We start from the raw sequence: 23431 nt of genomic DNA, 5'->3' as shown, positions 1-23431 counted from the left end.
CATTCCATCAAATTGTATCAGAGTGGGAAATATTGCTGGCAGTAGCATTCCATCAAATTGTATCAGAGTGGGAAATATTGCTGGCAGTAGCATCCCATCAAATTGTATCAGAGTGGGAAATATTGCTGGCAGTAGCATTCCATCAAATTGTATCAGAGTGGGAAATATTGCTGGCAGTAGCATTCCATCAAATTGTATCAGAGTGGGAAATATTGCTGGCAGTAGCATTCCATCAAATTGTATCAGAGTGGGAAATATTGCTGGCAGTAGCATTCCATCAAATTGTATCAGAGTGGGAAATTTTGCTGGCAGTAGCATTCCATCAAATTGTATCAGAGTGGGAAATATTGCTGGCAGTAGCATTCCATCAAATTGTATCAGAGTGGGAAATATTGCTGGCAGTAGCATTCCATCAAATTGTATCAGAGTGGGAAATATTGCTGGCAGTAGCATTCCATCAAATTGTATTAGAGTGGGAAATATTGCTGGCAGTAGCATTCCATCAAAAGTGTTAACAGAGGATTGACTGGTATTTTGGCCAAGAATATTAATTAAAAATTTTAAAAAGTTCATATTAAAGGGCGGGGGAAGAAAAGGGGGAAATTCCTGCGAGATTGTCCGCTATTCGATCGCCTGGATTCATTTCACAAAGGAAACAAAGTATCTGTGCGCGCAGGGTGGGGGTGCTAACCCTGGCCTCAAATCTACGCCTTTATTAAGATGGCTTTTCCCTGTTTGTTGCCGTATTGTTCATATTGATCTGTGCAATTCTAAGAGGTTCACCATCCCAGATTTTTACTTTCTCACATTTTGAGAAGGGTGAAGTTTGTTGCTAATCTCCCGAGGCGCCCCTACCACAGAATGCTAACAATGCTTTGCAGGTCAGAATATTATTCCTATAAAGGTGCTGGCTTTTGAAATCCCGCATTCCCGACCTTGTGTCACATCCTTCTCTTGTGGAAGAGAAACATACGATAAATATGCTTATTGTTTAATCTTCTGTAAAAAAAAAATGAATAAAAAATCCGCTCTTTATTTTGTTCTTATACGGTTGCGTTTTACCTTCATATTTAACCAGAGAAACTAGTTACTAAAATGAGAGATGTATAGAGTATCTCAGCTATATCTGGGCTGGTCCTGCAACCACTAGCCTCTCTTGAACAAGGTGCAAGAATCTTGCCTAATAAGCCCCCTCATTGTCTCCAAAACTAACACCTGACACCTCGCCGCAATGTTGAATCTCTGCACTTGTTTTACAATTACTTCGACGGAATGTGCTCCGATGAACTTGTTGCGCTTCTGCTTCCTCGATGTAAAAAAAAACACCGATTCAACCAGATGAGAAGCAACATCTCACTCGAATCACTGTAGAGGTCCTCCTAGATGCAGAAAAACCGTCTAGTCTCGTAGCTTCCTTCTCCAGATTGCTTGCCTTTAAAATTTCCTCCGTACTACCCACATGCACAATTTTAAATGTAAAGTGAATAAATATTTGGCTACACAACTCGACTACATAGGATGCACCCTTTGACCACCGTATCTTCTTACGTCTCAGTGGCAATTTACCTTGTTTGAGGTGAACCAAAATGGAAAAATAAATCCTTTTTTCTGCAACTCTAAGCACCATGTGTTATTTTCATAAGATTTTTTGGATTTACGACCATCAATCTTCACCTTCCTTGTTGGCTTCAATGCTTGATGACGCAATCGACACACTTATTCGTTTTTAAAACTTGTATTTTATTCTTTTTAAATGATAAACACATTTTCCCGGAAAACACTGGGACACTGGCCTCAAGAGAGGGATATTTTATTTTATTTTTTATTCATCCCCAAACAAGACAATGATATTTGGACGCAAGGGACTACTATATAGGACCATATCTACAGGGCACACTAGGAAGGGAGTTGAGCAGCGAGATGACTGTTTACATTACATTTAAATTTCTGCATGTTAGTACAGTCAGGGAAAAAAAGATACCAGGAAGAAAATTCCCAAGTCTAGCAGTTCAAAAAAAAGAAAATATTAGAGTAGAAAGCTTTCTGGCATTTAGAGATCTCTACAATAAAGGTGTAAGATTTTGCTGGTTGTCAGGTAAGTTGGGGTTATTTATGTCTAGGGGATGGAAGTCTGTTCCATTAAAATACACAGGAATGCGGATGGAACAGGGATCTATTAGTTTAGGGGTTATTTTTGACCCTGTCTAAAAGGAAGAGATTAGTAGTAGATGCACCAGCCCAAATATGGCAGCAGTATTTACTGTATGGGCGAATACAGTTACATTGCTTCCAAAGTTTAAAACGTTTTACTGATAATTATATTCTTTATACGCAGTCGAATCGTCTTGATGCCCATTGTTAAAATTAATCCTTTTATTTGATTTTCTTGCGTAATATTTTTCTGGGTCTAAAAACAGATTTGAAAGGATAATCTAGAGTTCGTCTGGTGTGTAGCTCGACAAATCATACAGTCATGCCAGGGTCAAAAGTAATATTTTGTACTGTTATTTTAAAATCACAAAACCAAATTTTACCAGTGGAAACAATCGACCGCCATTATCGACATTATTAAAGTCAAAGAACGTAACCCAACTTTAATTTAGATGTTTTTGTTTTACCCGATTTCCTAAAACCATAGAAGTCTGATATAAGAAAATACCATTGCATTTTATTAAAATAAAGGAAACTTGTGCATTTTAACATCCCCGGGCAAATTTAGATAGCCATTTTAAATATCAAAATGAGGGCTTTGTTAACTCTTCCCTTGCTTGGATTAATGTTTGAGCTATGTATCTAGTTAATTCACTTTAATAAAACCGAAAATGACCAACAGTTTCCACGAGTAAAATTTCATTTTATAAAAAAAATAAACAAACAGAAAAAACCCAAATACTGAATAAATTCGCATAATTTTTCGTGTGCCGTCTTTTTTTTAACCTAAGGGATAAGTACATGAAGTTTGTGTTCAATTTCCTTTTTACGGACAATATTACATATTCGAGTTAATCTAGAGAATCACTGAAAGAGGCTATTTGAATAGACCTTTTTTTTTAGTATTTTCGAACCTCTTCAGTGAAGGGGCTAGATTTTGCTGCTAGCCGAGTTTGAAATATAAGTGCGGTAAGGTTGCAGGAACATATTCTGTGGAAGCACTTGCGGCTCTTGGCAGGTGTCTCTTTAGTAAGCGAAGATACTTTTTTTTTTAAACTATTACTTGCATTTTGCCTTTGCGAGGGTAGGGGCGTAATTATTTTTGGTAAGATTCTTTTACAAAAGCTTCCCTTCAAGTCCTAGGAAATGAGAAATGGCGCGCAATGGTCGACGACCTTGACACGTGAACAAATCATGCATTGTATACCATATATGCACACTGGGAAGGACACTCCCTTGCTAAATATTGAATAATTTTCAAATTACTGGAATTGTCCCCAACCATTGTCGAGCACGCATTCAACGATCTTTGGAATCAATGGCCTTAAGTAACCGATTCTTTTTTCTTTTTTTAAGAATGTTCAACTGTTTTTAAAAGAGGCAGGTCACGAGAACGAAAAAAAGTTCTGATTTATATTTTTGTAGGCCGTGCCTATTTACTTTGTATCCCTCTATCATATATATATATATATATAACTACTTAATTTACTCACATTAAATTAATATACGAAAGTATAGATTAATGCGTAACCTTTAAGTATTTACTTCAAAAGTGCTCAATACGTAGGTAAAGCTAGTTAGTAAGTTATAAAATGTATATGGCGATTAAGCTACACTGAATATTCCGCGTTTCATCCACTCTAGGATTCTTCAGGCTTATGCCTGAATTCTAGAGTGGATGAAACGAAGAATATTCAGTGTAGCTTAATCGCCATATACATTTTATAACTTACTATATATATATATATATATATATATATATATATATATATATATGAATGAATATTACACACATACACACACTATAATACCTACAGACACTCGTGTTGCATCCTTTCGGGAATCATCAGTGCAGATTCGAACTAGGCCAGAGAAGCCATCTTTGGCTTCATTAGCAAGGGCTTAATCCATTCGGCTACCGTTAACCGAGAGATATATTGTTAAAATTTAAACATTCATTTTTTTAATGCTTTTTAACGATCTAATCATTATATGATGATCTGTGCACAAGAGCTAAATTGACCGACTTTTATGTCAACTGAAAGTACTCAACGTAAGAAACGTGTTTCTTAAAGGGGATGAAATAATTGATAATTCCTACGGCGTAATTATGATTCCAATGCTTTTTCAATCACTTTTTGTCCTTGTACATAAAATAAAATATCATTCAAACACGATATATGGTTACGTGGCAGTTTAAGTCATTTAAAACCACTTTAAAGCATCACTGCTAACTCATTTTCCGACCAAATTTCAAACAATTATTACACTTTATAGATCACCTTCTCAGCTATATTGTGAAAACATATTCAATTTTCGTTCAGTGAAACAAAAATTATGCAGAATTTACTGGTGTTCAAAATCGTAAAAAAACATAAGTAGATGAGCGACGTTTTTTATGACTGGTTTCATTCTCAACTAAGCCGCTTCAACAACTATTGTTGCTAACAATTCACCGCTCTCACGAAAATAGAAGTAACAAATGAACTAGAGAATGATAGCATGAACGGGAGATAATTGGGTGTGACCAGCATCACTTCTCTTTCTGCTGAACAATGCGCAAACAAGACCACTGAATAGTTCAAAACTGCAATCGAAGCGCATGTTCCCATGCGGAAATTTTATAGCAAGCCCCACTATCCCCAATGGTTTACTTCGACTTGCGCAACTGACATTGCTCAAAGGCAGCATGCATACTTCAAATTTAATAGACATAAGTCGAATTCAAACAGACAGAAGTACATGGAAGCTAGAAGTATCGTCAAGAAAGAAAAAGCAACAGCTAAGAGAGAATTTACGGAAACCACTAAAAAACGCATCGAAGCACAAAAACTAGGAACTCGTGAGTTCTGGAAAATCTACAACAGTGTCGTAAATAATGGGCAATCAGCAATTCCCCCACTAACCAACAATCACGAGGTTGTTTGCTCAGCAACCGAGAAGGCTAATATGCTTGCCAGTCGGTTTGCCTCAAACTCCATACTGGACCCTCCAACCACCCCCTACTTGAATTTCCTATGCGGACAGACGCCACGCTAGACGATCTGAAAATCACCCCTACTCAGATGCATGCTATCCTAAAAACCTTGACACTTCAAAAGCATGTAGACCCGACCTCATCCCAGCTGTGCTATTAAAAAAAGTGCTCAGCCGAAGTAGCTCCAGTTTTCTCCAAACTCTACAACAAATGCCTTAATGAATCTTGCTTTCCGGGCTGTTGGAAAACTGCTTCTGTTGTACCAGTTTTCAAGAATTCTGGCGAAAGAACTGACCCATCAAATTATCGCCCCATTAGCCTCCTCCCACTTTTTGCTAAAATATGAGACCTTAATTAACCATGCTCTAGTTCATCACCTTACAAATGCTAAACTTCTGACTGACCAACAATATGGATTTAGACAAGCCCATTCCACAGCAGACATCCTAACTGTAATCTCTGAACGTATATACCATTCACTGGACAAAGCGGGGGAGGGCAGAGCGGTAGCTCTAGATATATCTAAGGCTTTTGACAGGGTATGGCATGAGGGTCTCATCAAGAAAATTAGATCATACGGTATCACGGGTAGAATACTTAACGTAATTAAATCCTTCTTAGATAAGAGAAAAATCCAGGTTGTCCTCGACGGTCGTACATCTAAACAATATGATATAAATGCGGGAGTGCCCCAGGGGTCTGTCCTTGGACCTCTACTGTTCCTGATATTCATAAATGACCTCCCCGACAAAATTGCCTCTGAGATGGGTATATATGCTGATGACACCACACTCTATAACAGGCACGACAGGAAAACAAATGAACACATATCTAAAGAAATGGCAGAAACACTAGATGATAACCTCCAATCTGTAGTGGAATGGGGACAAAAATGGATGGTCACATTCAATGCCGCCAAGACTAAAATAGTTTCATTCAATAACTACAAGAAACCTTCTCTACCACCAATAGCAATGGCCAACGACTCTTTATCTGAGAGTACATCTTTCAAACTCCTTGGCCTAACGTTCACAGGAAACATGAGTTAGAACAATTACATTGGAGGAATCGCCAGGACCGCTGCAAGGAAGGTGGGCTCTCTCTATCGTGCTAGAAAACTACTAACACCCGAAAGTATCTTGTACCTCTATAAAGCCACCATTCGCCCATGTATGGAGTATTGCTGTCATATTTGGGCTGGTGCATCTGCTACTAGTCTCTCGCTCCTAGACAAGGTTCAAAAGAGAGTCGCAAATTTGATAGGCCATGAACTGGCATCGAAGCTTCAGCCTCTATCCCATCGACGAAACGTTGCATCCCTCTGCCTGTTCTACAAGTATTTTAATGGTGAATGCTCTGACGAACTGCAAGCACTTGTGCCCCCACGACGTGAACACCCTCGACAAACCAGACAGGCTGCTAAATCCCACCCCCACACTGTAGAGATTCCTAGATGCAAAATATCTTTCTACTCCAGTAGTTTCTTCCCCAGAACCGCTAGACTTTGGAATTTGATTCCAGGTCCCTGCTTCCCCAACTGTACTGACGTGCAGATGTTCAAGTGCAACGTGAACCGACATCTTGCCCAAATCCCCACATAGTACCCCAGTAGTTGTTGACCCTGATATTAGCCCCCTACACCAAAGTGGCAATGTGCATTGTTTGGGGTGAAAACGTAATAAAAAAAATTATTGAAAGCAGACGAGTGCCGTACAATATTATTACATATGTATATGTTATGTTTATGGGGGGAGGCAACAAAATCAGACTGAAATTAAGCAAAGAACAAGTGAATTTACTGGAAGCATAAAAAAAATCATGGATTACAATAGAAAAACACACACAAAGTTGCATTTATATAATTATATATATATATATAATATATATATATATATATATATATATATATATATATATATTATAATAGAAAAATGCGAGCATGAAAATAACATGGTTAAGCTTAAACATGGAAAAGTAAAGGACAAGTTAAAATTTGTAAAAGAAAAGGACAAGATATTCTAGTAAAAATATAATAAATTTATAACTTAAAATATTGCAGCATTAAGATTTTTTTAATTTACTTTATAGCATTATATAATCAATTATTAATGCTACAATATTTTCAATTATAAATTTATTATATTTTTTACTAGAATAGCTTGTCCTTTTCTTTTCCAGTTTTAACAACTACTTCCTTACTTTTCCATGTTTAAGCTTAACCATATTACTTTTCATGCTCGCATTTTTCTATTGTAATTTATATATATATATATATATATATATATATATATATATATATATATATATATATATATACAATTATATAAATGCAACTTTGTGTGTGTGTGTGTGTGAGTTCGTTTCTTATACACTCCGAAACGTCTGAAGAGATTTTATTCAAAATTTACAGTTTATAATTGAGTGATCTTAGTTAAGTTTGTCTCAGAATACCCTCGATAGTTACCGATAATCGATACCGTCATTTTCATTTATCCATCATCGGTAAACTTATTTTTTCCATGTCGTCGCTTAGCAACAATGATAGACCAATGAGCCGTGAAAAGTTTACTGTGGGTAAGTTTGTATAAAATAGATATACAAAGAATTTTATTACTTACGGACATTTCTTACGAATCTTAATACGTAGCTCCTCAAATGCCAGGCAAACTGAACTTAAAAAAAAATAAAATTTCTTAATTTTAGGGTTAAAGCAAGTAAACTGGTGAAAGGGGTCGCGTTCATGGTCCGGAAGTTTCGTCAATATTTGAGAATGTTCATTAAAATCTTTAATATCTATTCTGCACAATACCCCACCTCTAAGTTTTAGTAAAAAGATAACATTAAAACATCCCCTTTCTGATCTTCCGCAGAAGAGGAGTGCAATTAAAAAGCAAAGTAATTAACATTCATTAAAAATGTTATCAAGTGCAACTTTAGCATTTTTAAATTCTTCGAATGCATCTTTATTTAATGAAAAAATGTTTATCACTTGTTTTCTTTAGCTTCTTTTAAAATAATATTCCCCACCTTCTTTTCATCCGTATATTTAAGATGATAAAAATGTTAGAGATACTCCATCGATCATATGAAGCACATCTCCACATTTTCCTAATCATCACAACGACAACCTTTATTTTTAGTAGTAGTAATATATATATATATATATATATATATATATATATATGTATATATATATATGACTATAATGCTCCCTATCTTAGGTTGAGCCAATTGGGAAGTGATATACAAACTGCCATTAGCATATTAAGTGATGCCTTTGTGTAAACAAATCGAGTTTAGGCATTTGGACGATGTCAAAACATCGTTAATTCACTAACCACACAGCAGCAGCAGCCGTATAGCGTAATGGTTAGAAGCTTTGACTGTCATTTGGGCGGTCGGGTTTCGATCTTGGCTTGAGGTAGTTGCCTGTCTAGCCGCACTAATGAGCTGTGATAGAGCGAAACAGTAGTATATGCGGATGACATATATATATCACACACACACACACACATGGTAATGGCAGTTTGTATATCACTTCCCAATATGCTCAATCCAAGATAGGGAACACACACACATATATATATATTATACACTAGCAAGCCGTCCGGCATTGCCTGCTCATAAAATACGCTTAAATATATTTTGATTAATGTAAATTTCGTATTTATTATTTTATTATATTGGCCCAATATATAATGGTGATTTCAAAAGTTTAAAACAAAAATGACTCATGCGCCACCACTGAGAATCGAAACCAAAACGTTAAGCTTACGATTTACTTTTTTCTTTGACATTAATGCCTGAGCTATAAAGACATGTTTACTGCACGGCTAAAAATTAAAACACGAACCAATAGCTATTACTGTACGTGTGCATATTCCTAATGTCGTCGTTCGACCCTCACCTTCCAAATTCCTTTATTTATTTATTTTTTTAATTTTCACACTTGTAGCGATTTCCCCGGCTACAAATTCGCATGGATTCGAATATTCTATATATTAAGTTTCATGTTTGTAGACAAACTGAAGGAGTTTGTTAGGCAATTTTTTTTCAACAAACTTATATATATATATATATACGCATACATAAATATATATAGAACATTATATATATATATATATATATATATATATATATATATATATATATATACGCATACATAAATATATATAGAACGAGGTTTATGTTTGCTATAACATTTTTGCGCAAATATCACGCAAGTATAAATCATATAGAATATCTGCATGAATATAATTACACGTAATAGTTCACTAATCATTCTGTAAGAAAACTGAACAAAACTGATAGGGAATTAAAATGATTTTTTTAAAGAAAATGCACAAACATTTTTTACAGATGAATGCAATTCCCCGACTCGTGTATTAGAAAGTTGTATTTTCTTTGTAAATACATAGTAAAAAGGCTTGCTTTTTTTTCCTTCTTGGCCTTGGAACCAAAATCAGTGTGTGGTGTCTGTTCTGATGCTACACTTGGGCCGATTTGTCCTTGGTCACTGGGAGAACGCGTAAACAATTATTTTTGATCCCTATAAGAGTGCCCCTTTTGCCATTCTTTTGGGGAGCTAGTAACCCCCCTCCACCTTCAAAAACGACATTGTGTCACATTTTGCTTTCGAGGGGAAGCAAATAAATACAAATAGAAAAAAAGTGTTTTTTTTAATGAATGCCAATACATACACATAACCCTTTTTAGAGAGTGTGAGAGGAGAGAAAAATGTATATATCAATTGAAGCTGTATAAATTAAAAAGGAAGTGCGTCCATCTCGGCGGATATGACACAGAATAACTGTGTGGAAGGTCAAGGATGGTGAAGTGACCAAGGAGGAAGAGCACTAATCGGACCTCCACTAGAATAGCGCGGAGTGGACCGAGAACTTAGGGAGGCTCATTGCTGGCTAAATTTCGCTAACATCCAATGGTCGCTTCCAGTAAAAAAAACAAAGGTAAATGGCTGTTTTTTTGCTTTTTTTTACATGGGGGTCACCACTTATCAAGGCCCGGAGGCCACTCAGGGATAAGGGTAATTACGTGTACAGTAATCAATGAGATAGTATTGTAGTAATCATTAGTATTGGAGATTTGATAGAGTGTCTTACTTAAGGGGGCGGTTTGTCAGGAATTTGTTTATGTTGGACTTGAAGACATCCAAGTTGTAGTCAGGTGGGAAACAGGCAAACGGAAGAGAGTTCCACAATCGTGCACTTCTGAGAAAGAAGCTCTGCTCATGGAATCTACGTTTGGATTTAGACACAGGTTAAGAGTGGGGAAAATTATTTACAGTAGTTTCAGCTAGACGGGTGTTTTTTGTGAAAGATTGGCGAGGGGGGGACGAGAGATTGGAGCTCAGACGAGCACTTGCCATGGAAATAACTATAAAACAAAGATAGGCTCGCAATGTCTCTTCTGTGGGAAAGAGGCTGCAGGGAAGAGAAAAGGGCATCCCCACCAAACCACGAAGTCTATTTTGGACTCTGTCAAGGCAGAATAGGCTGTTTCTAGCAGCTCCTGTCCAGATGTGGCAGCAGTACTCCATCCTTGGACATAATTGGCTTTTATATAGATAGAGAATTGCATCAGTAGTGAGATATCTTCTGGAGCGGTAGAAGGATCCCACCATTTTCCCAGTGTCCCTGGCAACAGGTTTGATGTACGTGTTCCATTTCAGATCAGGGGTAAAGGTCAAATCCAGAAGCTTGTCAAAACATGGAGACTCCCCAAGACGAGAGCCATCCATTTCAATTGATACCAGATGGGGATCAGAGCATTGATGATGTAAAGATAGAAGCTTAGTTTTGGATGCATTAAAAGTGACCAGCCACCTCTTCCCCCATTGTACCACGCGCTCAAGATCAGAGGAGAGAGAATTAGAGAGAATTTTGTCATTTACGGCCTTTGATGTGTTGCCATAGATGGTCGTGTCATCAGCATAGATGTCAACGAATGATTTAAGTATGTGTTTTAGGAGATTATTGATGTAGATCAGGAAGAGAGTTGGGTCCAGGATGGAACCCTGGGGGACTCCAGCATTAATACTGTGGGCCTCTGATTTCTACCCATCAACCACTACTCTTATGAACCTATCAGAGAGAAATGATTTAATGATTGATAAAACATTTCCAGTAATACCGTAGCTGGAAATCTTGTGAAGTAGGCCCTTATGCCATACCTTGTCGAAGGACTTCGATATGTCAAGAGCAATTGCTCTGGAAAGGAAACCTTTGTCAAGAGATTCACTAATCCTATGTGATATAACCGTTAGCACATCTGCTGTAGATCTTGCCGAGCGGAAACCATATTGCATGTCACTAAGAAGGCTGTTTCTGTTGAGGTGGTTGACTACTTCTTTATTTAAAATGGATTCCAACAACTTACTCATGACACACAGGAGACTTATAGGTCTGTACTGAGAGGGAGATGACGTTTCACCTGAATTCTTAAATACAGGGCGTACTGATGAGGTTTTTCTGGGTGTTGGAAAGCACTTCTCCTTAAGCCAACGCTTAAACAGTTTTGTAAGTATGGGGGCAAGTTCTAGTTGGAGCTTTTTCAGCACTATAACTGGAATGCCGTCAGGGCCAGTTGCTTTACTGGAATCAAGGTTCTTGATTAGCTTGGCGATCTCACGTACAGATATTTGTATGTTGCATAGTGTGTTGTCTATTATAGGAGGAAATACAGGCAGTTGATGGCCATTGTCGCATAGGGTAGAATTAGCTGCAAAGTTCTTTGCAAATAGTTTGGCCTTGTCTGATGCTGATGAGATTACCTCAGGTCCATTGATGATAGTTGGGATAGAACGCACGCTTCTGTTCAAGATCCTGTTTGCTATTTGCCAGAACTGGTGGGAACAAAGCCGCTGCTCAGCTACTTTGGATTTAACAGACTGAGAATATAGCTCTCTTGCATGTTTTATTACTCTTTTACAGTGGTTTCTGGCAGTCCTGAAAGCAGCTTTAGTCTCAGTACATCTATTACGTTGGTAGCTATGGAAAAAGATATTTCTGTGCGCGATGGCAGCAGCACATTCATGGGAGAACCATGCCTGGCTGTTAGGTTTTTTTTTTGGAATTTTTTAGATGATATGAATCGGTCTATGCCTACAATGAACCATTCGGTCAGGTCTGATACTATAGAGGACACTTCCTTTTTAAACATGGAATGCAGAGGTAGGTTAGATATGAATGTACGGAAGAGTATCGATATACAGTACGGTGGAGAGGTACGTCTGAAGACATTACATTTCATTTTTTATCTTAACTGCTACAACAGAGTGGTCAGAGAATCCCAGAGGAGATAGAATTGAACATGAACACAGCTCAGGGGAAGTTGTGAGGAAAAGGTCTAGAAGGCTTGCATATTGACCGGTAGTATCGTGAACAATCTGAGTGAGGTCATAGGCAATGGCAAAATCATGACAAAACCTCCTCTAGTAATCTGTTTTATTTGAGTGGGTCAGCCATTCCACATAATGGATATTGAAGTCACCGCAAATGTGAATGTTACCCGAAATATGAGCAGACAGGATGTGGTCAATTTTCTCAGATAAGCTCTTAAAGATAGTAACCCCACTGTTGTGGGGGTGATAGAGGGCAAATATAAATGCAGTGGTGTAAGCTAGTGCAACCCGGAAACACATATAAGGTAAATTAGGGTCTTCTCTGGAGATATCCCTGCCACATGGAAAGCCATCTTTGATGTAGGCACGTATTCCATGCTCATGGCGATTTTGGGGGTCAGATTTAGATGTTAAGAGAGTATTCTTTAATTATGAATTCGTCTAGAGAAGTGGTTGGCCCTATACCAGTTTCACTTAGAAATAATATTTTCGGTTTCGTCTCCTGTAATTGTGTTTCAACCTCTGGAAGGTTGGAACGTAGACCCCTTATGTTGGAGAAGGAGACCTGGTAACAGGGGTCTACGTTGGAGGATGGGGTTCTAGGTTTATTGGTGTTTCTTTTTTGGAGATTTGTCATGATTGTTGAGGTTTGGGGATTTGTGGGGAAGGTCGATAGATTTGGTTGGAGCAGGACAGAGAGGGAAAATAAGAGAGAAAAAGACAAGAATTATTTTTCTTTGTAGCCCATAAAGTCAAGCCGTAACAATTACCCACTAGTATGGCATCAAGAGGCCCTACCAGAAACTACTGTATGGTCCAGAACTCAGTCACCAAATGGCAATACAGCAGCCCCGGTACTTTGCACCTGCTGATAGAACAGCCTCCTTAGTGGTTAATCCAAGGTTCGGGTCCCTGACTATCAGGCGGCTAACGTCAGCCCAGATGAAACGTTTACCTCCATTACCCTTACTAGTGACATGGCCACAAGGATAGACATAGAAACAGAAGTTTTCCGACATCTCAGGTTACTCTTTACAAAGTACTACCGACCTCGAAAGCAGCTTTTTCTACACCCTTTGTCAGAAAAACCATTCATTTGAAATGAAGACTGAAGGACAAAAAAGGAGAAGCAAGAGTTACTGGAGCTGCCGATAACACATCCACATGCATTATCTACTCTCCCTGTTGCATGGCTGTTGCAATAACAGAGTCATTTGTAAAGGTTATGAAAAGATGTAGAAAGTGCTGGAAATCTATGGAGATTTACTGTTACTCAGACTCCAAGGTATACTACCTGTTATTATCAATGAGTAATCTTTGATGATAATCTGTGTAAGAACTTCTAGTGAGTAAATAAATAAAACGAAACTTTTATGGAAGGGGATCCACATCGCCCCGAATTTTTCAGATATAGATCCCTCCTCAAAGAAAAAAAATCGAGCTATCGCCGAACATTAATAGTCAATTAGTACAGTAATAAAACGAAACTACTACTGCATGACGTAAGCAGCCACGACTACGAACGGAGAAAGCCGAACAAAATATTCCTGACGTATCTTATCAAATAGTGAACAAAGCCTATTCGTGTTAAGACTGATTTTGTAATTGTTATTTCAGCACAGTCTGTAAATTGCATTTAAAAAAAATCACTTTGTCCATTCAAGCTGTTCGACAACCGTTGATGACGTAAGTACTGATATTTTATTGGGTGTCGACTAAGCAACTGTATCTTTTTTTCATTAAACTATTTGCCTTCGTTGCAATATGGAGAGGGGAAGTATGATGCATTTTTTAAGAATCCTTTGTCACTACGGTTGAAATCATTTAGTTTTAGTATGATTTGTATTTATGCAGAGAAAGCAGCGTGTTATCTTTTTATAGTATTTTCAAGTTAAATTCAAAATTTACGGTGTCTTTTATTAAATTGTTAGATGAAAGTAGATATGTAATGCTATGACCCTTTAGGCTGTGATCATAGCATAATATCTTAACTGTGGCAAGTGGGATCCAGGGTCAAAACATTATTATTATTGTTATTGTATTATTATTAATTGATTTGAGCGACGGATAGTCGCTGGATCAGTTATTAGGATTAGAAGAATAAACAATTAAATTGGGGAAGAAATGATTGCGTCAATCATTTCTTCCCCAATTTAATTGTTTATTCTTCTAATCCTAATAACTGATGCAGTGACTCGCAAAATGAATGTGAAAATAGATGTAAACATTATTTTGGGGTTTTGAATAAACAAATAACTTGTGGACATTAGATTGGTCTGAGACACGTAATTAGGTGACGTAAGAGAACACGTGATGTAGTTAGTTTTGGAGAGATTCAGAGAGTTCAGAATTGACCACCAGAGCGGACAGACGTCTAGACAGGAGTGGACAGACAGCTAGGGAGCGAGCTGTAAGATTAGAACATGTAGACTAACTGCAGATCCCGTGAAAACCATTTGAGACAACTGTAATAAATTTATATTATAAAAATATAAAGAGTTGTTTTATGGTTTCACAAATAAGAACAGATGTCTCAATTGGATGGTGCTGATCGCTTCATGGTTCGTCCCGGAGCAGCAGAAAGTTAAAAGAACTCTTCAAGAAAAAGGTATGAAGCATATATTACTATTCTTACATATGAACTGTAAAAGTATCCAGTGTGATAAGTGATACATGACTCGGTTTACATGTCAATATCATTTCCTCCTGTCTAAACATACATACGATTTATACGTTTATTATCTGTCTGTTAAAAGAACAATATCTCACATCCACTAGATAACACATGACACGTTTTAATATATAATCTCAAATATAAATCAATATACAGCACAGAATAGTTCCAAAACACCCTTCCCTCATGTTAAGAATGGGTTTCTAAGTAATAACTATTTCATTTTATTATGCATAAGTACCACACAGTCGTACAGATTCCAGAATTCAGCCAAATGTAACTGAACATGATCGAAGGGTACATCGACCGAAACGTTATGAGAATAACATCTAAAATGAAATGGTAGTCCCAATAAAATAAACAAGAACAGATATTTCAAAACAAGAACATAAACCTATGAAAACCAATGGTTCCGTTAAAAACTTTGAAAAAAAATGTCATTGCATTCTTATATAATTTACACTTGTGTGATTAAATACCAATAAGATTTATTTTGAAAGTACAAGAGTTGGAAGTACAAAGAGTTGCAAGTTCGAATTTTTGATAGGCAGACCAATTGTAAATCTATATTGATAGGTCTTCAAAAAGATGGATGAAAGAGACAAGTTTGATGACTTAAGGGAGCGATTCGACGAGTATTTGTTGACTTTGGATTTGAAGACGATAATGTTGTAATCTGCTGGAAAGAAGTGCCGTGGTAATGTGTTCTATGGATATGAAGTCCTTGTAAAATAAAGAAACTATTCCTGGAAATTCCGTTTAGTTTTAGGTATACAAAGACAGAACTTTTCTTTTCAGTGGCGATAGTAAGAAGAGTTCTTCCTGTGAATTTTTTATCGGGGCGAGGGGAGCCAGAAATTGCTACTCAGTCGAGCAATTATGGAAACAACGATAGTGTAGAGAACGACTAGAAACATCTATTGTTTGAGAGATGTTGTAGAGAAACATAGAAATCTTCCACTAGATTACGAATTAGGATTTTTACTGTTTTGTAATTTTTAAGATGCAGAATAGTCATCTAACAATTAAACAGATTCCCAAGTTTCGCCGAGAAATTACGAAATTTGTTGATACATGGAAACGATAAATTGTGAAGACCAATATTTGTCAAATCATACCCGTCTTTGGGATAAAAAACACCACCCCCATTCCTACTCCATTGTTTTTTAATATTTAGTAAATACATATGTGCAATTCTAATTTATCGGCCTCTGTTTTCCACCTGCAGCTCATCCGACCAAATAACACTGAAACTACGACTAACTCTAACGCAAATGACCCCCTAAATGCAAAAAAATACAGAGTGAATAAGTAAATAAATAAAAACTGAGAGAATTTATTGCATCGTCCACTATAAAAAAAAAATGGAAAAATAAAACAAAAACAGTTGCAAAAATTGTTTTGTTAGACAATCAAGAAATACAACTTGTTTGTAGAAAGTTGTATCAATCAACTAAAGGGAACGAGAAAAATGTTACCAAAGGTTTGCCAGGATAAATTTTAGTGTTTTAAATTATTTTAAAGCGTTCTTTTTTTTTTTTTTAGCTTAAGCAGAGAGTAAAACTGAATATGTTACGCCAAAACGAAAAACAATGCCTGAAACAAGCCTCTATAATCGACCAGAAATCGAAAATCAAACAGTTATCATAGAACATATACAGTGTCATCAACCACGCACAAACTTAATGTTCCATCGAACTATAGTTTTATTACGGTACGTTTTTTATTATCGATTTTTGAGCGACTATAGAGTCTAAAATGCATGTTTCTGTCAGTCATTCTTTTCGACAACGTAAGATATTTGACCGTACTTTTTGATTGACCTAAAATAATGCTTACAATTTAACAACAATACTTATTAGTCAGAAAGGAACTTTTGTATTTGGTATCATCCATTTGTTGCCTATTTTTTTCACGTCTTTTCTGTTAGCTATTGTAAACTCTTATGTTTTATTTTCTGCTTGTCGAGAGAGTTCGAGTAGAAATACACGTCACTATTCCTAAATCTCCGTAATTACTGAAATTATGCGGAAGGGTTAGGGTTGTGCGAGTCGACAGGCTCAGTGACGAAAGAGTAAAAAGGATTTTGAATTTTCAAAGTGATTTTTCAAGAAAACATGGCGTCGATTTTCATCTGTAATGGCGACTAAAGTAGTCTGTAATTATCGAAATATTTATATCGCCTTAGTCTAATTAAAGACTATCTCGATTTTAATTAATTTATTTGTAGATGTTTTTGGATATAGCTTTTTTTTTTACAATAACTTCCCACTTGGCAATGAATTAGAATTTGCAATAATTTATATTAACAATTAAAATAATTCAACATAATTGAAATTCCTTTTCGCTTAGAAGATTTAAGTGAATTGTATAAAACAGTTGAAATTGGCAAATCCATTAAAGACATTTAAACATTGTTAATAAAGGATTTTTAGTGGAAAATTAATATCGGTTAATAAATTACGATGTGGAATTGATAAATATAATTGGGTATTTCTGTTTGGCATGGGCTTGCAGTTTTCAATGTTAAAATCGTTCTTAGGGAACTCAAACTCTATAAAAATCACCCGATTGAAAACAAGGGTGATTCTATCAAATTATTTTGAATGCTTTTATGTAGTGTTATAATGCGAGTACATATTAGGAATAGGCATCCATAGATTTTTTGTCATGACGTAAGCAGTTCCGAAATTTACCGAAATTCAGCAAAAACAAGATTAGTTTGTACTTATTTCACCCGTTATTTTTAAATAATATTTTCAAGTTAAATCCAAGTTTTACAATTTATTAAATTGTTAGGTGAAAGTACAGATTAGTTACAAAAAAAAAAAAAAAAAAAAAAACTCTCCCGTCTCTATGTTAATAATGTAGGCGGAGAAAATACAACTTTTTTAACGAATCTATTAAAATTCATTATTCTTGAGCAACTTTTTTCCAAGAAAGATAAAAACCTTAATTTTATCATATGAAAAGCAGAATCTAAATTTTTTTACACTATTTTTAGTAGAATTTCCAAAACCACACCATTCACCGCCATTTTTGTCTCGATAGAGAAAATATTAAAATATTTTTTAAAAAATTGAACCAATTAACTTTTTTGTCTAAATAATATTTAGAACGATTTGCTATAAGAATATGCAAAAATATTCATGAATTTCAAATGCTGCCAATTTCTTATATCACTGTGTATAGATTTCGAGTAGCGAAATTAAAAACCAATACAAAATTCGATGATAGTTTAAAATAAATTAACGAGGCCTCGACAGGACTAAATAAACTTCATCTAGCCATGTATTTTTAACGTTTGATTTGACAATTAAGTGAAGGGTTTAATTCTTTTTTCATAAGCGATATATATATATATATATATATATATATATATATATATATATAGCTTACATAACCTCTGAAGCAAAGCAACGATGAGGCTGGCCAGTAAGAAATAGGTGACCCTTTTGGAAATGCTAGGCGTCGTATGTGTTGAAAACTCCTGCATCATCACTTAGGTGAATTAACAGAAAAATGCCGAAAGGAATTTTCATATTTTTTTAGCAAAAGGCACAACTATTTATCAATTTTGTTCTTTTTTGTTATCTATTCTTCAAAGCATTTACTATTTACACATACATTGTATATTAACAATATTGAGCACTCTGAGGAAAGATGAAAAATCGGATTTTCAATCTTAAAGTCTGATACGTGCGCAGTTTCCTTTGTTTATTTTATCTACAATCCTCGCCCTCCCCACAATACAATATATTTTGTTCAGTTTCGGCTGATTACTTTAAGCATATTTGTACCCATAAATAATGGGGGGTTGTAGGTAATATATATATATATATATATATATATATATATACATAAATATCGATTATGAAAAAATACACCATTATAAAGCTCATTCTTCATTTAATAATCGGTGAAAATTTCGGGTACTAGTGCAGAGAGTGATCCGGACGTAAATAATAACGTTATTATTTAAAAAGCCATTCTTAACATGGGGAGGGGAGGGTGTGTTGTACCTATTCTATACTTCAACCTTACAATTGAATAAAAAAAAAAAACAGATCATAAAACTTTAATTAAACTTGGAAATACGATTTAAAAAATACCGCGGATCACTCTCTGCACTGGCACCAAATTTCGTATTGATTGGATAATTACTTGATTGTTAGTAGATTTTTTCAAGATAGGCTGCTTCAAAAAATACCCCTTCCTTCCGTTATGGCCTGCCTATAATGATGGCTTTCTAAATAATTTATTGTTTCACACAGTTACAATAAGTAAAAGAGAAAAGCGCAATGCTAAAATAAAAAAGACCATAATTCATTGCGTTTATAAGATTTAAGATTAATTCAAGTTTGCGCCATCTTATTAAACAGTTAGATGAAAGTACTTACAAAAGGCCCCCCCCCCATCCCCATGTAAAGAAGTTTCTAAATAATAAAGAGGTTATTTCAGCACAGGCCGTATTCTGCATAAGTACATAAGTTTCTGTTTCTTGCTAGACGACTATTTTTAATTAATAAATTTTAAAGATCGACTTTTTACGGATACCCTTGTTACATATGAAAAACAAAATAAGTTCGATGACTTTCGTGTCATGATGATGTTAGTGATCATATGAAGTTGGTTTTCTTTTTTACGTGCCAAATACTTATAAATATTCATGCAATAAATAGATATATAAAATGTGGCACAAAGACAAAATAAGGCTGGAGGTAATGATGCCCTCTCTAACATTTGTTTTACAGTTTTTTTTTGTTTTTAGATGAGGGCCGATTGTTTGTTTTACTTGTTTTAATCGGACTATTGTTCTTATCATGAGTGTTCTTTGAGTAACATTTTGGTCAATGTAGTCTCCGAGCTTCATCAGGCATGTTGATCACCATCTTGGAAAAGAAAGGAGAAAAATTACCGTCTCCAGAGATGGTTTCTTATTCTTAGAGTTTATTTTTTTCGCCGTGGTTTCGAATCTGTTGAAAAAACCTTGACAAAGGGAGGTAACTAATAAATTTTGACAGGGGATTATCTCCCTTTTACTCTTGAAAATTTAAGGAGAGGTTGTACAGTTTGTTTTTCTTTATAATTTGAGGTTCCATATACTACTGATATCTATGCTTGGTCTGTTTAGTAAATGTTTTATTTTTAGCATATGTGCTGCTTCTTTAAGTCGTCTAACTTTCCATCTTGCCTCGCTTTCAATTATTTTGACCTCGTTCTATAAAGGGAAGTGTTTTTTTCCATATGTGACTAGCTAGTCCCGACTTTTCTGACCTCTCCTTGTGCCACGACTTTAGGGTGTTGTTCTAGCCTTATCTGTAGGGAGCGACTGATCTCACTTTTTTAATTTTTTTTTTTATAGTTTTCTGCATTTGCAAGAAATCTAATATACGCAGTGTTTTGTCATGAGACTTTTGGTCGAGGGCTTAACAATATGGCGTCCAACATGCCTGACGAAGGTCAAGAGCCACATCGACCGAAATGTTGCACAAATAACACTCAAGATGAAAACAATAGTCCAATGAAAACAAGAAAACAATACCAGAATCACACATGAATAACTTAGAACAATATATATATGATGTTAGCAATGATATGAGAATATATATATATATATATATAATATAAAGCTGAATGTCTGTGTGCGTGTATGTGTATCTGGTCACGAATAGGCTACTATATGGTTGACTATTTTAAAAAACTGATTACATATAATGATAGAAGATGTATCGAGACAAAGGAATGGGTATGTTTGATCCTGCAGAACGGTGGTTCATTAAAATTGTGGGGTCTGCGTTCGCGCCTGGTCCACAAAGTATGGAAATAAAAAATTGAAAAATTAAAAAAAAAAAAAAACGTTTACAAGTGTTTTTGATATAGATGTACATAATAATACTTTCATAAGTATGTTTTAACTTAAATAGGGATGGCATAATAAAATTGTGGGGTCTGCGTTCGCGCCTGGCCTCTATAGAATGGAATAGGCACAAACTTTAATAAAGACTTTTCATATCTATCTGCATAAGTATACTTTGATAATTATGTTTCAGTTTGAAGAAATATGGTATAATAAAATTATGGAGTGTTCATTCGCGCCTGACCTCCATACAATGGAAATATGTCACAAAGTTTAAGAAGGTTTTTTAATATTGATCCACAGAATATTGTGATAAGTGTTTCAGTGTGAACAGATATGGTATAATAAATTATGGGGCTTATCTATTTTATTTTTACTTTCATCATATTTTGCTTTGGTTTTGATACCCCCAAATTCGAAGCTATCTCTTTACAACCCTTCCTTTTCATAACGTATCATACTTTCAGAAATCAGATTCCATTTTATGTTGGCTGTTTTTGAACCCAGTCAACGACGGGTACTTTTGCTTATATATATATATATATATATATATATATATATATATATATACACTAGTAGGGTGACACAACGTTGCCTCGGACTGAATGATGATCAACGAATGTTTAACATAGGCACCGCCAAAACTGGGGGGGGGCAGGTAAGTACTTTTTGACGGACCGTCTTTTTAAAAATCTACCAAAAATCAGGTAATTATCCAATCAATACGAAATTTTCAGCGATTATTAAGAGAAGAATGAACTTCATAACAGTGTACTTATTTTTCATATACAATATTTATATATATATTGTTTTTTGCTTACAAACCCCCTTGTTTTGAGGGGGTTCCAAATATGCTTAAAATAATCATCTGAAACTGAACAAAACATTATGTTGTTGTAAGGGACGGGATTATAGATTAAAAAAAAAACAAAAAAAACTTGTTTGCATACCTTATTTTGATGTCTGAATATCAGAACTTCGATTGTGTTTAATTATCCCGCTTTTGAGTTTTGAAGTGTGAAATTCGGTGAATATGTTAAGTAAAATAATTAATTTAAATTAAGCAAAACAAAAAAAATTTTTTTTAATATTTATACGAAAAAAGCCATTTTAAAATCTTGGATAAATAAATTAACAATTTCTTTTTAGCGAGCCGAATAATGCATGACCATTATTAAACAGGGCATGCTTTGAAAAATCGATAAATATTGTGCCCTTTGTATTAAAAATATCATTATTTTTTCGATCAAGTTTGGAAACGTTTGCCGCCTTTCGACTACGGTGGACCAAACGCGCTGAAATAATTTTTTTTTAATTCTGCTTTAAATTGCCCCCTCCCCATTTTGGAGAGCCTGGCCCCCACATACATATACATTAAAAACCAAACTCATACAAATGGTCACCCATCTGGTACTGGCCAGCCTCAGCGTTAATAATACATTGAAATTTTCGTCACTCAAAAATAAGTTTTTTTTGGCTTGTTTGGTTTTCCGTAGTTTGTTTTATCAAGTACAAATGTAAACAGACTAATCAAATCGACTCGAAGTAACTGGTTGCCTATATGAATAAGTGGAATTATTTGAAATTCAGGTACTTATATTATAATATTTTTGCATATTCTCATAGAAAATCACCCTAAATCTTAGACAAGAAATAAACAAATTAATTCTTTCAAAAACCATTTTTTTTTTAACTATTTATATACGTTTTTTGTACAAAACAAAAAAAACGCCAATTGCTAACTTTTTGGGAAAATTTAACATTTAAAATTTAATTAAAAATAGTAGAAAAAGTTTTACATTATTTTGCTTTCTATATGATAAAATTCAGGGTTTTATCTTTTTGGGGGAAAAATTTACTGAGAAATAATGGATTTTAATAAATGTTATTTCGTTTTAAAAAACAACAACACCTTGATTTTTCGGCCATTTTTGGCGGTGCCTAGTTTTACACTCAGGTTTTTATCGAAATCGGTGAAATCGACAATTTTTCACTCGAACCGACTGATTGCACCGGGAGAAAGCTCACATGCCTTTCGCAGAGACTTAGTCCCTAATACAGGGTGACCCCCCCCAAAAAAAAACAACAGCTAAATGGAGGCCATGTAGAACATATGCTGTAGAACGGAGGAAAAAAAAGGCCAAAGACCCTAGTGTTTTGATGTGATGTTTTCAATATAATAAACTAGTTATGACCAAGGATTCATTTCATTCGGACAAAACACTAAGAAACGAGGCCTAATTAGAGTTGGGCCCGTTTTTTTTGGGGGGGGGGTCACCCTGTACATTGTAGTTTACATAACATTGTTGGAAACCTACTGTTGATTTTACATTTTTATATATAATCGCTTAAATTTAAAATGCCAAAGTCAAGTATCATATTTCAATTGTGATCTACACAGAAACATAT

Source organism: Euprymna scolopes, chromosome 14, assembly GCF_053919585.1.
Source record: "Euprymna scolopes isolate OS-2025 chromosome 14, ASM5391958v1, whole genome shotgun sequence".
NCBI lineage: Eukaryota > Metazoa > Mollusca > Cephalopoda > Sepiida > Sepiolidae > Euprymna > Euprymna scolopes.
This window is presented reverse-complemented; position numbering follows the sequence as displayed.